The sequence below is a fragment of the Sapajus apella genome, unplaced genomic scaffold, assembly GCF_009761245.1.
Source record: "Sapajus apella isolate SASKATOON/1434 unplaced genomic scaffold, GSC_monkey_1.0 scaffold20, whole genome shotgun sequence".
NCBI lineage: Eukaryota > Metazoa > Chordata > Mammalia > Primates > Cebidae > Sapajus > Sapajus apella.
The window spans coordinates 29,438,935-29,450,343 of NW_022436960.1; the positions used below are offsets into that span (position 1 = coordinate 29,438,935).

The 11,409-nt window shown below is 38.2% G+C and overlaps 1 long non-coding RNA gene across 1 annotated transcript in view; it reads left to right on the forward strand.

Moving 5' to 3' along the window:
• LOC116558051 overlaps positions 1–1,358 on the forward strand; it is a 20,408-nt gene extending 19,050 nt beyond the window's left edge. Inside the window, exon 2 of the long non-coding RNA XR_004271803.1 lies at positions 865–1,358. This is a non-coding gene — a long non-coding RNA (uncharacterized LOC116558051). The remainder of the gene's footprint in view (positions 1–864) is intronic.
• Positions 1,359–11,409: the final 10,051 nt, after the last annotated feature.

Genomic DNA, 11,409 nt, shown 5'->3' on the forward strand with positions numbered 1-11,409 from the left:
CCAGGCCTGGTGGCTCACATCTGTAATCTCAGCACTTTGGGAGGCCAAGGCAGGAGGATCACTTGAGTTCAAGAGCTTAAGACCAGCCTAGGGAACGTGGCAAGACCCCATCTCTACCAAAAAAAAAAAAAAAATTAGCCAGGCATAGTGACATGTACCTGCAATCTCAGTTACTTGGGAGGCTGAAGTGGGAGGGTGCTTTGACCCTGGGAGGCAGAGGTTGCAGTTGGCCAAGATCACACTATTGCATTCCAGCCTAGATGAGAGAGCCAGACCCTGTCTCAGTATGTACGTGTGTGTGTGTGTAGTTACTTAATTTTATGCATTTATTTCATTTTCTTGTATGTATGTATTCTTGATTCTTTGCCGTGTTACTGTGCTTCCATCTGGGATTATTTTCTTTCTTCATAGCACCTTTCTTTTAGTGTAAGTATATTGGTAATGAATGTTCTGTTTTTTTCTGAAAGCATTTTTAGAAAGTTTGTCTTAATTTTAAAAGGATAGTTTTATTGGGCATAGAATTCCAGGTGGCAGTTTTTTTCTTTCAGCATTTTAAATATATCATTTTATTGCCTTCTGACTCCATTGTTTCTATTTTACTTATTTATTTATTTATTTATGAGACAGAGTCTCACTCTGTCACCCAGGCTGGAGTGCAGTGACATGATCTTGGCTCACTGCAACTTCTGCCTTCTAAGTTCAAGTGATTCCTCTGCCTCAGCCTTCCTAGTAGCTGGGACTACAGGAGCGTGCCACCATGCCTGGCTAATTTTTGTGTTTTTTGTAGAGATAGGGTTTTACCATGTTGGCCAGGCTGGTCTAGAACTCCTGACCTCAGGTGATCTGCCTGCCTTGGCCTCCCAGAGTGCTGGGATTACAGGTATGAGCCACTACACCCAGCGCTCTATTGTTTTTATTAGAGAAGCAGTATGTTTGGTTTTTAGCAGTTTTCAGTAAGATGGTTCAGACATGGTTTTCTTGGTATTTTAAGATGTTTGAGGTCCACAGATCCTCTAGAGTCTGTAGCTTGACATCTTCTGTCAGGTTTGGAATATCTCTTCTGATACTGCTTCCATCTCATTCTTTCAGTTCCCTCTGGGATTCTAGATAACTGTATATTAGATCTTTCTTTGCATCTCATATGTCTCTCATGCTCTTTTCTGTATTTTATATATATATATATATTTTTTTTTGTGCTCCATCTACATATTTTCTCTTGACTTTTTTCTAGTTGAATTAATGTTCAGTCTGCTATTAAAAGCATCTGGCATATTGTTTTATATATTTTTTAGTTCTCAATTTTCAATTTAATTCTTTTTTGTTTTCATAGATTCTAGTTCCCTGGTGAAATTCTCATCTTGTCCTCTGTTTTCCTGAACATATTACTCACAATTATTTGAAGTCTGTGTGTGGTAATTAACAACGTCTGGATCCCTGGATCCAGATCTTTCTCTTTTTTTGGAGAGAGAGTCTTGATCTGTCACCCAGGCTGGACTGCAGTGGCACAGTCTCAGCTCACTGCAACCTCTGCCTCACAGGTTCAAGTGTTCAAGCAATTCTTGTGCCTCAGCCTCCCTCCTGAGTAGCTGGGATTACATATGTGTGCCACCACGCCTAGCTGTGTTTTTTTGTGTTTTTGTAGAGACAGGTTTTGTCATGTTGGCCAGGTATGTCTGAAACTCTTGGCATCAAGTGATCTGCCCACCTCAGCCTCCCAAAATGCCGGGATTACAGGTGTGAGCCACCACGCCTACCTCCTATTAGAACTTTTCCTGTTGTCCTCTTTTTCTCTTGATTTTCAGTCATTTGGTCCTGTCTCCTAGCATTCCTAGTCATTTAAAAAATGAATGTCAAACGTCATATATGGGAAATAATAGAGGCTCTTTATGATGATATTATTCTCTAGAGAGGATTTGGTTTTCTCCTGTTGGTAGCTAAAAGTAAGAGTAGATGACATTGTTCCAAATGGGCTTGAGATGATCTGTGGCTTTATTTTATGCTTCTCAAAGGCTGGTTTAAATCTAGTTTCCACTTCAAGAGTATTGTATTTCAGAGGTACCAGATGGACTCCTAGGTTATGTGTCAGGGCCTCTCCTTCTTGGCATGTCCTGGACGCTTAATTTTTCTGTGAGACTGCTAAAAGTTCTGAACTCAGAGGGCAGAGGTTGCAGTGAGCCGAGATTGCAACATTGCATGCCAGCCTGGGCAACGAGAGTGAAACTCAGTCTCAAAAATAAATAAATAAATAAATAAATAAATAAATAAAGGCACTTTGCCTCCACATGTTAGGGTTCAGTAAATACCCTGAGGGCAAAAGCAGTATAGCATGTGCTTTTCTGTGATTTTTTTTTTTTTTTCTGGCATTTTAGCCCCTCAAATCTTGCCTGTCTTGGTAGCTGTGAACTCTAATTTCTGTCACTGTGAGGTTTCCAAAAGCTCTGGTTTGAAGCTAGTTGCTCCAACAGAAAAAAGTATTGGAGAATGTCAGGCTTAACTCTGCATTTTCTTTTTCTCTTGTAGTTTGGCCTATCATTTCTTAGTTGCTTTATTTATTTGTTTTTATGTCCAGTTTTTATTGCCAGGAGAATTGGCCTGATGAAAGCTATTCTATAATAATTGGTAATGGATACCTCTACTTATTAATTCATTTTTAAATAATAATTTTTAATAAAACAATATTAAACAATTTTAAGCATATGTTAATCACTGCAGTGAACAAAACATATGAGGATTCTGCCCTCATGCAGCTTATATTGTAGGGAGGAGAAGTACCTTTATTTAAAATTGTGATAGGAGACATACAGTGTTATTAACTTATTATAGCGGTAGCTGGCTTAGTTAGGGTGGGGGACAGTCAAGGACAGCTACTTTGAGGAAGTGATATTTGAGCAGAGCTCTGAAGGATGAGTAGAATTAACTTAGGGAAAAGTAGTGGGTTGTTAGAACTATGTATGTTTTAGAGACCTTGAAGGGAAAAGAAATATGGCAGGTTTAAAGCATCAAAGAAGCTTGGTCTGATGGGCAAGGGCTAAACTGTGGCAAGCTTTATAAGTCATATTAAGGATTTTCTTACCTTTTTTAATCTTTTTCTTCCAATTCTGTTCTGATCGTTGGTCTGACTCTAGTATACGTTCTCTTCAGTGTCTCTGTTCCCAAGACAGAGATATTTATTTATCTGATTATTTATTCTATGGAAATATATTAGGTACATTTTATAGACAAGGTTCTAAATTAGGTACCAAGGTTAATTAAAGATGATGTGGAACACTGTCTTTAGGTTTATACAAACCTGAATTTAAATATTAGTTGTCTTATTAACTGTGTTTCTTTAGAGCAGTTATTTAATATCTCTGAACCTAAATTTTCTCTCTGGTTAAATCCTAACAATAAAAGGTAATAGAAGGATTAAAAGAGCTAATCGAGGCCAGGTGCAGTGGCACACGCCTGTAATCCCAGCACTTTGGGAGGCTGAGGTGGACAGATCACTTGAGATCAGGAGTTTAAGACCAACATGGGGAAACCCTGTCTCTACTAAACTGCAAAAATTAGCTGGGTGTGATGGCATGCAGCCAGCTACTTGGTATTACATGGTAATCCCAGCTACTTGGGAGGCCAAGGCAGGAGAATTGCTTAAACCCTGGAGGTGGAGGTTACAGTGAGCTGAGATAATGCCACAGTATTCCAGCCTGGGTGACACAGTAAGACTCTGTCTCAAAAAAATAAAACAAAAACCCAACTAATTGATAAATGTGCCCAGTCAATGCTGGTGGTGGTTATTACTATTATTATATAACTATAAAACACAAATTCTACTTTCAGGGTATCTAAGATCTATGGGATTGTGGCATACACAAATAGTTGAAATATAACAAATAATATAAGAAATGAAAAATATTTGTGATTCAGAGGGAAGAGGCATTACATTCAGACTTAGGGGTTAAGACTAATGATGAAAGTTATGTATGCTGGAGTAGGAACTAGCTTGTCATTAAAACAATTTAGTTTGACATATGACTATCTCAGTCATAAACCTTTACATTTTATCAGGCTAACAACCAAACTTTTGATTTGTCCCCTGCAACCTGTTCCTCCTTCTGTCTTCTGTTTCTCACAGTAAATGGCAACTCTATTCTTCTGATTGCTCAGGCCAGCAATCTTAGAGTCATCTTTGACTCTCACTCTGTATTTCCAATTCATTAACCAAATCCTGTTAGTTCCACCTGTAAGAACTGCAGAGGTCTTGGAAAATAACTTTGCAGAGGTCTTGGAAAATGACTGTGGATTATTGTAAACTTAGTTATTTGTCAGTTTCTGTTGCAGCTAGTCTTCATATGTGGTTTCTCCTAGAGCTGGGGGCACAAACAGGAAGTGGATCATCTCCCTGACATATGTCCACTGTTGTCAGTCTGGTCCAAGCCATTGTCACCTCTCATCTGGATTAATTGAATAGCTTTCTAACTGGTTCCCTGCTTTATGATCTGTTTACAATAGCCAAGGTCATCCTTAAAAAACATAAATCTCATTATTACTCCTCTCAGCACCCTTTAGTAGCTTTCTCCCTATTAGGAACAGAAGCCCAAGTAGTTGCAATGGCCTCTGAAACTTCCTGAAGCATTCAGCTTTCTTTCCAACCTCATTTTCTCCCCTCCCTTTAGTCAATTGTAGCCACATCATCTCCTTGTTATTCCTTTAACATTGCAACCTCCACCTCCTGGATTGAAGGACCTATACACTTGCCTCAGGAGCTGTACACTTGTTCCTTCCACCTGGAATGCTCTCTCCCAGCTATGTACTTGAGCTTGCCCTCTTACTCCTCAACTGCCTTCAGATCTGTTTGCTCAAATGTAATCTAACAAATGAAGCATTCCCTTAACAATTTATTTAGAAGAGCTGCCTATTTTCTACCCTGTTCCCGAATCCCAACACTTTCTTTTCCCCAATCACACTTGATATTTCTTTATATGTCTCAACATATATTTGCTTCTTTATTATATTGAGAATTTCCCCAAATAAAATGCAACTACTGTGAGAGTAGAGACTTTGTGTCATTCTCTTCTATAGAGATATAGCATGTTTTCCAGTTCAAATCAGTGTTTCTTTACAAAGTTCATTTAAAAATAATTCTAAAACTAAATGAAAAAGCGACACTTAGATGCTTTCCTCTGACAGAGGAGGAAATACTAGTTTTTTGAGAAATGCTTTTTGATAAGATTTAGAAATGTGAGTTGCTTGATAGTTCAGATAGGTGAGTTAATTGGGTAAAATGCCATACATAAAGGGCAAGTGTATATGGTTCCATCGCTCCTTGATCATGGAGAGGTCTTTTTAGCCACCTTTTTGAATCTTGTGGCAATTTTTAAGAAAATAGACTTTATTTTTTAAGAGCAGTTTTAGGTTCACAGTAAAATTGAGCATAAGGTACAGAGAGTTCCCATATTCTTTCTGCCCCAATATAGGCACAGCCTTCCCACTATCAACTTCCAGTACACATCTTTATTACCCAAAGTCCAGAGTTTACTTCAGGGATAACTCTTGGTGGTATACATTCTCTGAATTTGGACAAACATGTAATGACATGGTCTGCCATTATAATGTAGTACGGAATAATTTCACTGCCCTAAAAATCTGTGCTCTGCCTGTTTATTTTTCCCAAACCCCTTACTCCTGGCAATCACAGGTCCTTTTACTGTCAGCATAGTTTTAGTTTTCCAAAATGTCATATGGTGGGGATGATACAGTATGTAGCCTCTTCAAATTGACTTTTTTCACTTAGCAATATGCACTTAAGGTTCCTCCATGTCTTTTCATGGCGTGAAGCCTTATTTTTTTAGCACTGAATAATATTCCATTTTTCTGAATATACCACAGTTTATTCACCTACTGAAGGACATCTTGGTTGCTTCTAAGTTTTGGTAATTTTGAATAAAGCTGTTGTAAACAACCGTGTGCAGGCTTTTGTGTGGACATAAGTTTTTCACTCATTTGGATAAATACCAAGGAACGTAATTGCTGGATTGTATGTGAAGAGTGTGTGTAGTTTTGTAAGCAACTGTCAAATGGTTTTCCAAGGTGGCTGTACCATTTTGCATTCCCATCAACAATTAATAAGGGGTTCCTGTTGCTGGAAATGCTTCTCAGGATTTGGTGTTGTCAGTGTTTTGGATTTTGACCATTCTAGTGAGTGTGTAATGATATCTGATTGTTTTAATTTGCAGTTCTCTCATGACATATGATAATTTCTTTTCACAGGCTCTTTTATCATCTGTATTTCTTCTTTAATGAAATATGTTCAAGTCTTTGCCAATTTTTAAATCAAGTTGTTAGTTTTATTGTTAAGTTTTAAGAATTTGTGTGTGTGTGTGTGTGTGTGTGTGTGTATGTATGTGTATCTTCAGGCTGATGGCAGGGGCATAATCTGAGCTCACTGCAACCTTCACCTCCTGAGTTCTTTAATTTGTTGAATAAGACTGTCTTTTCACCATTGTACTCACTTTGCTCTTTTGTCAAAGATCAGTTGACAATAACTAACTAAATAAATATCCTTGTTTATAGAAATAGAAGTCTCTCCATGTTGCCCAGGCTGAAGTGCTATGGATTCACAGGCACAATTATAGCACACTGGACATCAAACTCCTGGACTCAAGCAGTCCTCCCACTTCAGCCTCCTGAGTATCTGGCATTTCAGGCACACTCACCATACCCAGCTCCAGTTGACTGCATTTATGTGGGTCTAATTCTGAGCTCAACTGATCTATTTGTCTGTTTTCTTGAAATACCATCCAATCTTGATTACTGTTGCTTTATAGTAAGTCAGTCTTGAAATTGAGTAGCATATTGAGTTGGCTATTCTGGGTCTTTTGCCTCTACTTATAAACTTTCTTTGTACTTTTTTTCCCCATATAAACTTTAGAGTGAGTTTGTCAATATCCACAGAATAATTTGTCGGGATTTTGATCAAGTTAGGAAGAACTGACATTTTGACAATTTTGAGTCTGCCTATTCATGAACATGGAATGTCTTGACATTTATTTAGTTCTTCTTTGATTTCTTTAATCAGTTTTTTCATTTTTCTTGTGTAGATTTTGAACATATTTGATTTGACTTATACCTAAGTATTTCATTTTTGGAGGGAGCTAATGAAAATTGTATTGTGTTTTAATTTCAATTTCAGATTATTACTGGTATATAGGAAAGTGATTGGTATATTAACCTTGTATCCTGTAACCTTGGCGATAATTGCTTGTTAATTCTGGAAGTTTTTTTCATTGATTCTTTGAGATTTTCTACATGGGAAGTCTTGTCATTTGTGAACAAAAACAGTTTTCTTTCTGACTTTCCAATCTGTGATGTTTTATTTCCTTTTCTTGTCATATTGCATTAGGACTTCCAGTATTATGTTGAAAAGGAATAGTAGGAGGAGACATCTTTTTCTTGTTGATCTTTATGGGAAGGCTTCTAGTTTCTCACTGTTAAGTGTGAGGTCAGCTGTAGAGTTTTAAAAATAGATGTGCTTTTTTCTTGTTGAGGAAGAAACTTTATGTTCCTAGTTTGCTGAAAATTTTTATCATGAATGGATGCTGGATTTCGTTAAATACTTTTTCTGCATTTGTGGAGATGATCATGTGATTTTTCTTTTTTAGCCTGTTAATATGATGGATTATATTAATTGAATTCCACATGCGAAACCAGCTTTGTATACCTTAGATAAACTGGATTTGGTCCTGGTGTATAATTCTTTTTATACGTTGCTGTTTTCAATTTGCTAATATTTCTGGTCACACTTTTTATTCATAGCTTGGTTAGATCTCTTCATGGCATGCTGATCAAATATTCAGTTAAAACTTTTAAAAATGGCATATATGTTGTATGATAGAATTGAAGTCTGATTTTTTTTCTTCTACAGGCTGGATTGGCCAAATCTAACAATATGGAGTTTAATGTGCATTATATAAAGATTTTTTGAGAACCAGTTCAATATGTGTATTTAATGGTACACATTACCTGGGATTTTAGTTCCAGCTCTGCCACTTAGAAGCTATATTACATTGAACAAGTTATTTAATCTTTTTGTCTCAGTTTCTTCATCCATAAAGTGGGAATTGTTGTAAAATATAAAAGAAGTAATAAATATAGGCTCTTAATAGCTGGCACATAGTAAGGGATGATGAAATGTAATCTGTGATTTTTTTTTTTTTTTTTTTTTTTTTTTTTTTTTTTGGAGACAGAGTTTCGCTCTTGTTACCCAGGCTGGAGTGCAATGGCACGATCTCGGCTCACCGCAACCTCCGCCTCCTGGGTTCAGGCAATTCTCCTGCCTCAGCCTCCTGAGTAGCTGGGATTACAGGCACGTGCCACCATGCCCAGCTAATGTTTTGTAGTTTTAGTAGAGACGGGGTTTCACTATGTTGACCAGGATGGTCTCGATCTCTTGATCTCGTGATCCACCCGCCTCGGCCTCCCAAAGTGCTGGGATTATAGGCGTGAGCCACCGCGCCCGGCATCTGTGATTATTATAAAATTTTGTGCTTGGGTTCAAACAAAATCAATTTTTTAGGACTTAAGTGTTAGGATTTAGGACAACTAAGAAAGACTAGATATCTTAGTCTTTTGTTGATTGTAAACTCAAGGAAATGATAGTGTGACTTTGATAGGATAAATGTTAATGTCGGCCAGGCTGACAAGTCATTTACAATTGCTTGAAGCCAGAGGCAGCACCTTAGCAAATAACTTAAAGGTCAGAAGAATAAGGTTTCTAGGTTGGGCACTGTGGCTCAGGCCTGTAATCCCAGCACTTTAGGTAGCTGAATTGGGTGCATCAGCTGAGGTCAGGAGTTTAAGACCACACTGGCCTACATGGCGAAACCCCATCTCTACTAAAAATACAAAAATTAGCCAGGCATGGGGGTAGGCGCCTGTAATCTCAGCTATTTGGGAGGCTGAGGCAGGAGAATCGCTTGAATCCAGGAGGTGGAATTTGCACTAAGCTTGAGATTGTGCCATTGCACTCCAACCCAGGCAACAAGAGCAAGACTCCGTCTCAAAAAAAAAAAAAAAGTTAATGTAGTTGAAAGGACTAAAAAAAGTTTACTAAAAAAGTGTTTCGTTAACACTTTTAATATTGCCTATGCCAATCTCCTACTATAATAATTAGAAGGAAGATAAACATTTAATATTTCTGAAATTGAGATGGATGGAAAACCCTTTGCCAGAATCAAGGAGAAATATTCAATTACTTATGAAGTAGAAGGATCTGGACAGAGAAAGACCCACCATTCCCAGATTTTGGCATAAGGTCCTCCGCAACAAGGATAATACTTTGTCTTTCTTTCCTGTGGCGTATCCTTGGACCTATAGACACAGGGTTGACACCAACTTGAAAATTGGGCAGCTATTCTGCTTTCCCAGTGACTTTCAAGCCTAAATAAAATATTTATACAAAAGGAAGCTGTTGGCCAGGCGCAGTGGCTCACACCTGTAATCCCAGTGCTTTAAAAAGGCCAAGGTGGGAGAATTGCTGGAGGTCAGGAGCTCGAGACCAACCTGGACAGCATTGTAGAGAAAAAATTCTCTACAAACATTTTTTAAAAAACTACTCGAGAGGCCGGGCCTGGTGGTTCACACCTGTAATCCCAGCACTTTGGGAGGCCAAGGTGGGCAGATCACCTGAGGTAAGGAGTTTGAGACCAGCCTGACTAACAATGGTGAAACCCCTACTCTACTAAAAATACATAAATTAGCTGGGTGTGGTGATGCACACCTGTATTCCCTATTAGAAGCTGAGGCTGAAGAATCGCTTGAACCCGGAAGGTGGAGGTTGCAGTGAGCTGAGATTGTGCCAGTGCATTTCAGTGTGTGCAACCAGAGCAAAAATCCATCTCAAAAAAAAAAAAAAAAAAAGAAAAAAAAAAAGCTGAGCATCGTGGTCTGCACCTGTAGTTCTAGCTACTTGGGAGGCTGAGGTGGGAAGATCCATTGAGCCCAAGGAGTTCGAAGTTAAAGTGATCTATGATAGTGCCACTGCACTACAGCCTAGGGGACACAGTAAGACCCTGCCTCTTTCAAAAAAAAAAAAAAAAAGTTTCCTTTCTCAGTGAGACCTAACACAAACATTTTAATACTGCAAATTATGTTTCTTTTCCCTGACCCTGATATTTCTAAACTCCTTTACCTTGTTCATATTTTTTCTACAGCTTTTTTTTTTCTTTTTTAAAGATGGAGTCTTGCTCTGTTGCCCAGGCTGGAGTGCAGTACTGCAATCTCAGCTGACTGCAACCTGCACCTCCTGGGTTCAAGCAATTCTCTGCCTCAGCCTCCTGAGTAGCTGGGGTTGCAGGTGCCTACCACCATGCCTGGCTAATTTTTTTGTATTTTTAGTAGAGACGGGGTTTCACCGTCAGGCTGGTCTTGAACTTCTGACTTGATGATCTATCCGCCTCGGCTTCCCAAAGTGCTGGGATTACAGGCATGAGCCACTACGCCTGACCTATAGCGTTTAGCTTTTAACTAGCTATATAATTTACTTATGTTTATTGTTTGTCTCCCACGCAACTAGAATGTAAGTCCCATGACGGATTTGTTCATTGAAATATCCCAAGCACCAAGAACAGTGCCTGGTAAGCATAGACACTCAATAAATATTTGTTAAGTGAGTTGAATGAACAAAATCTGAGGCTAACGCCCAATATAGTATACCAGTAAAAGCATAGCAGCTTTAATTGAAGACAGGGCAGGGACTTACTGTTCTACCCACTGGGTCCTGCCCTTGCACCTTGTGGCATCACTACAAGGAGCACGGTTTGAAGCTACCTTACAAGTAATGATCTGTGAAGTTGCTGGAATAGGGTACACCCATTTCATTTTATCCCTTCTTTCTGTATTATCCAAAGACAGTAATTCCTAGAAAACAGCTGGGCCTGGGTGGGGTGGTGGTAGATGCTTGCAGTGGCTATGGAAAGGTTCATTTTTTATGGGAAATATATTTCCTAAATTCTAAAGCTCTATTGCAACATCTGTGACAGAGAGAATACTGGTCACAATTTTAATGACTTCATTTGAGAATGTCATGCTAATGTTTTAGAGACTTATAAAAAACAAAATAAAAAATCAATAAACATGGGGATAAAACCCTAAGAGTATAAACAGAGTCAGATGAACCTAATTGTATTTCAGCTACACTTAAGGAAGAAAGGTAAGTAAAATTTGAGCATAGTATACGCTTAAACTAAAGATAAACAAAAATATAAATAATAAGTCTTAGTTTCTAGGCTTTTTTTTGTAGTGGTATGAATTAGCAATTTTGAAACTTTTTTGTCTGTTCTAGGATTGAACAGATGAGTAAGTATATTGAGGATAATAGGAGTCAAGTTTTCTCATTGTTGGAGAAAGGAGTTTTATATATGGAAAAGAGAA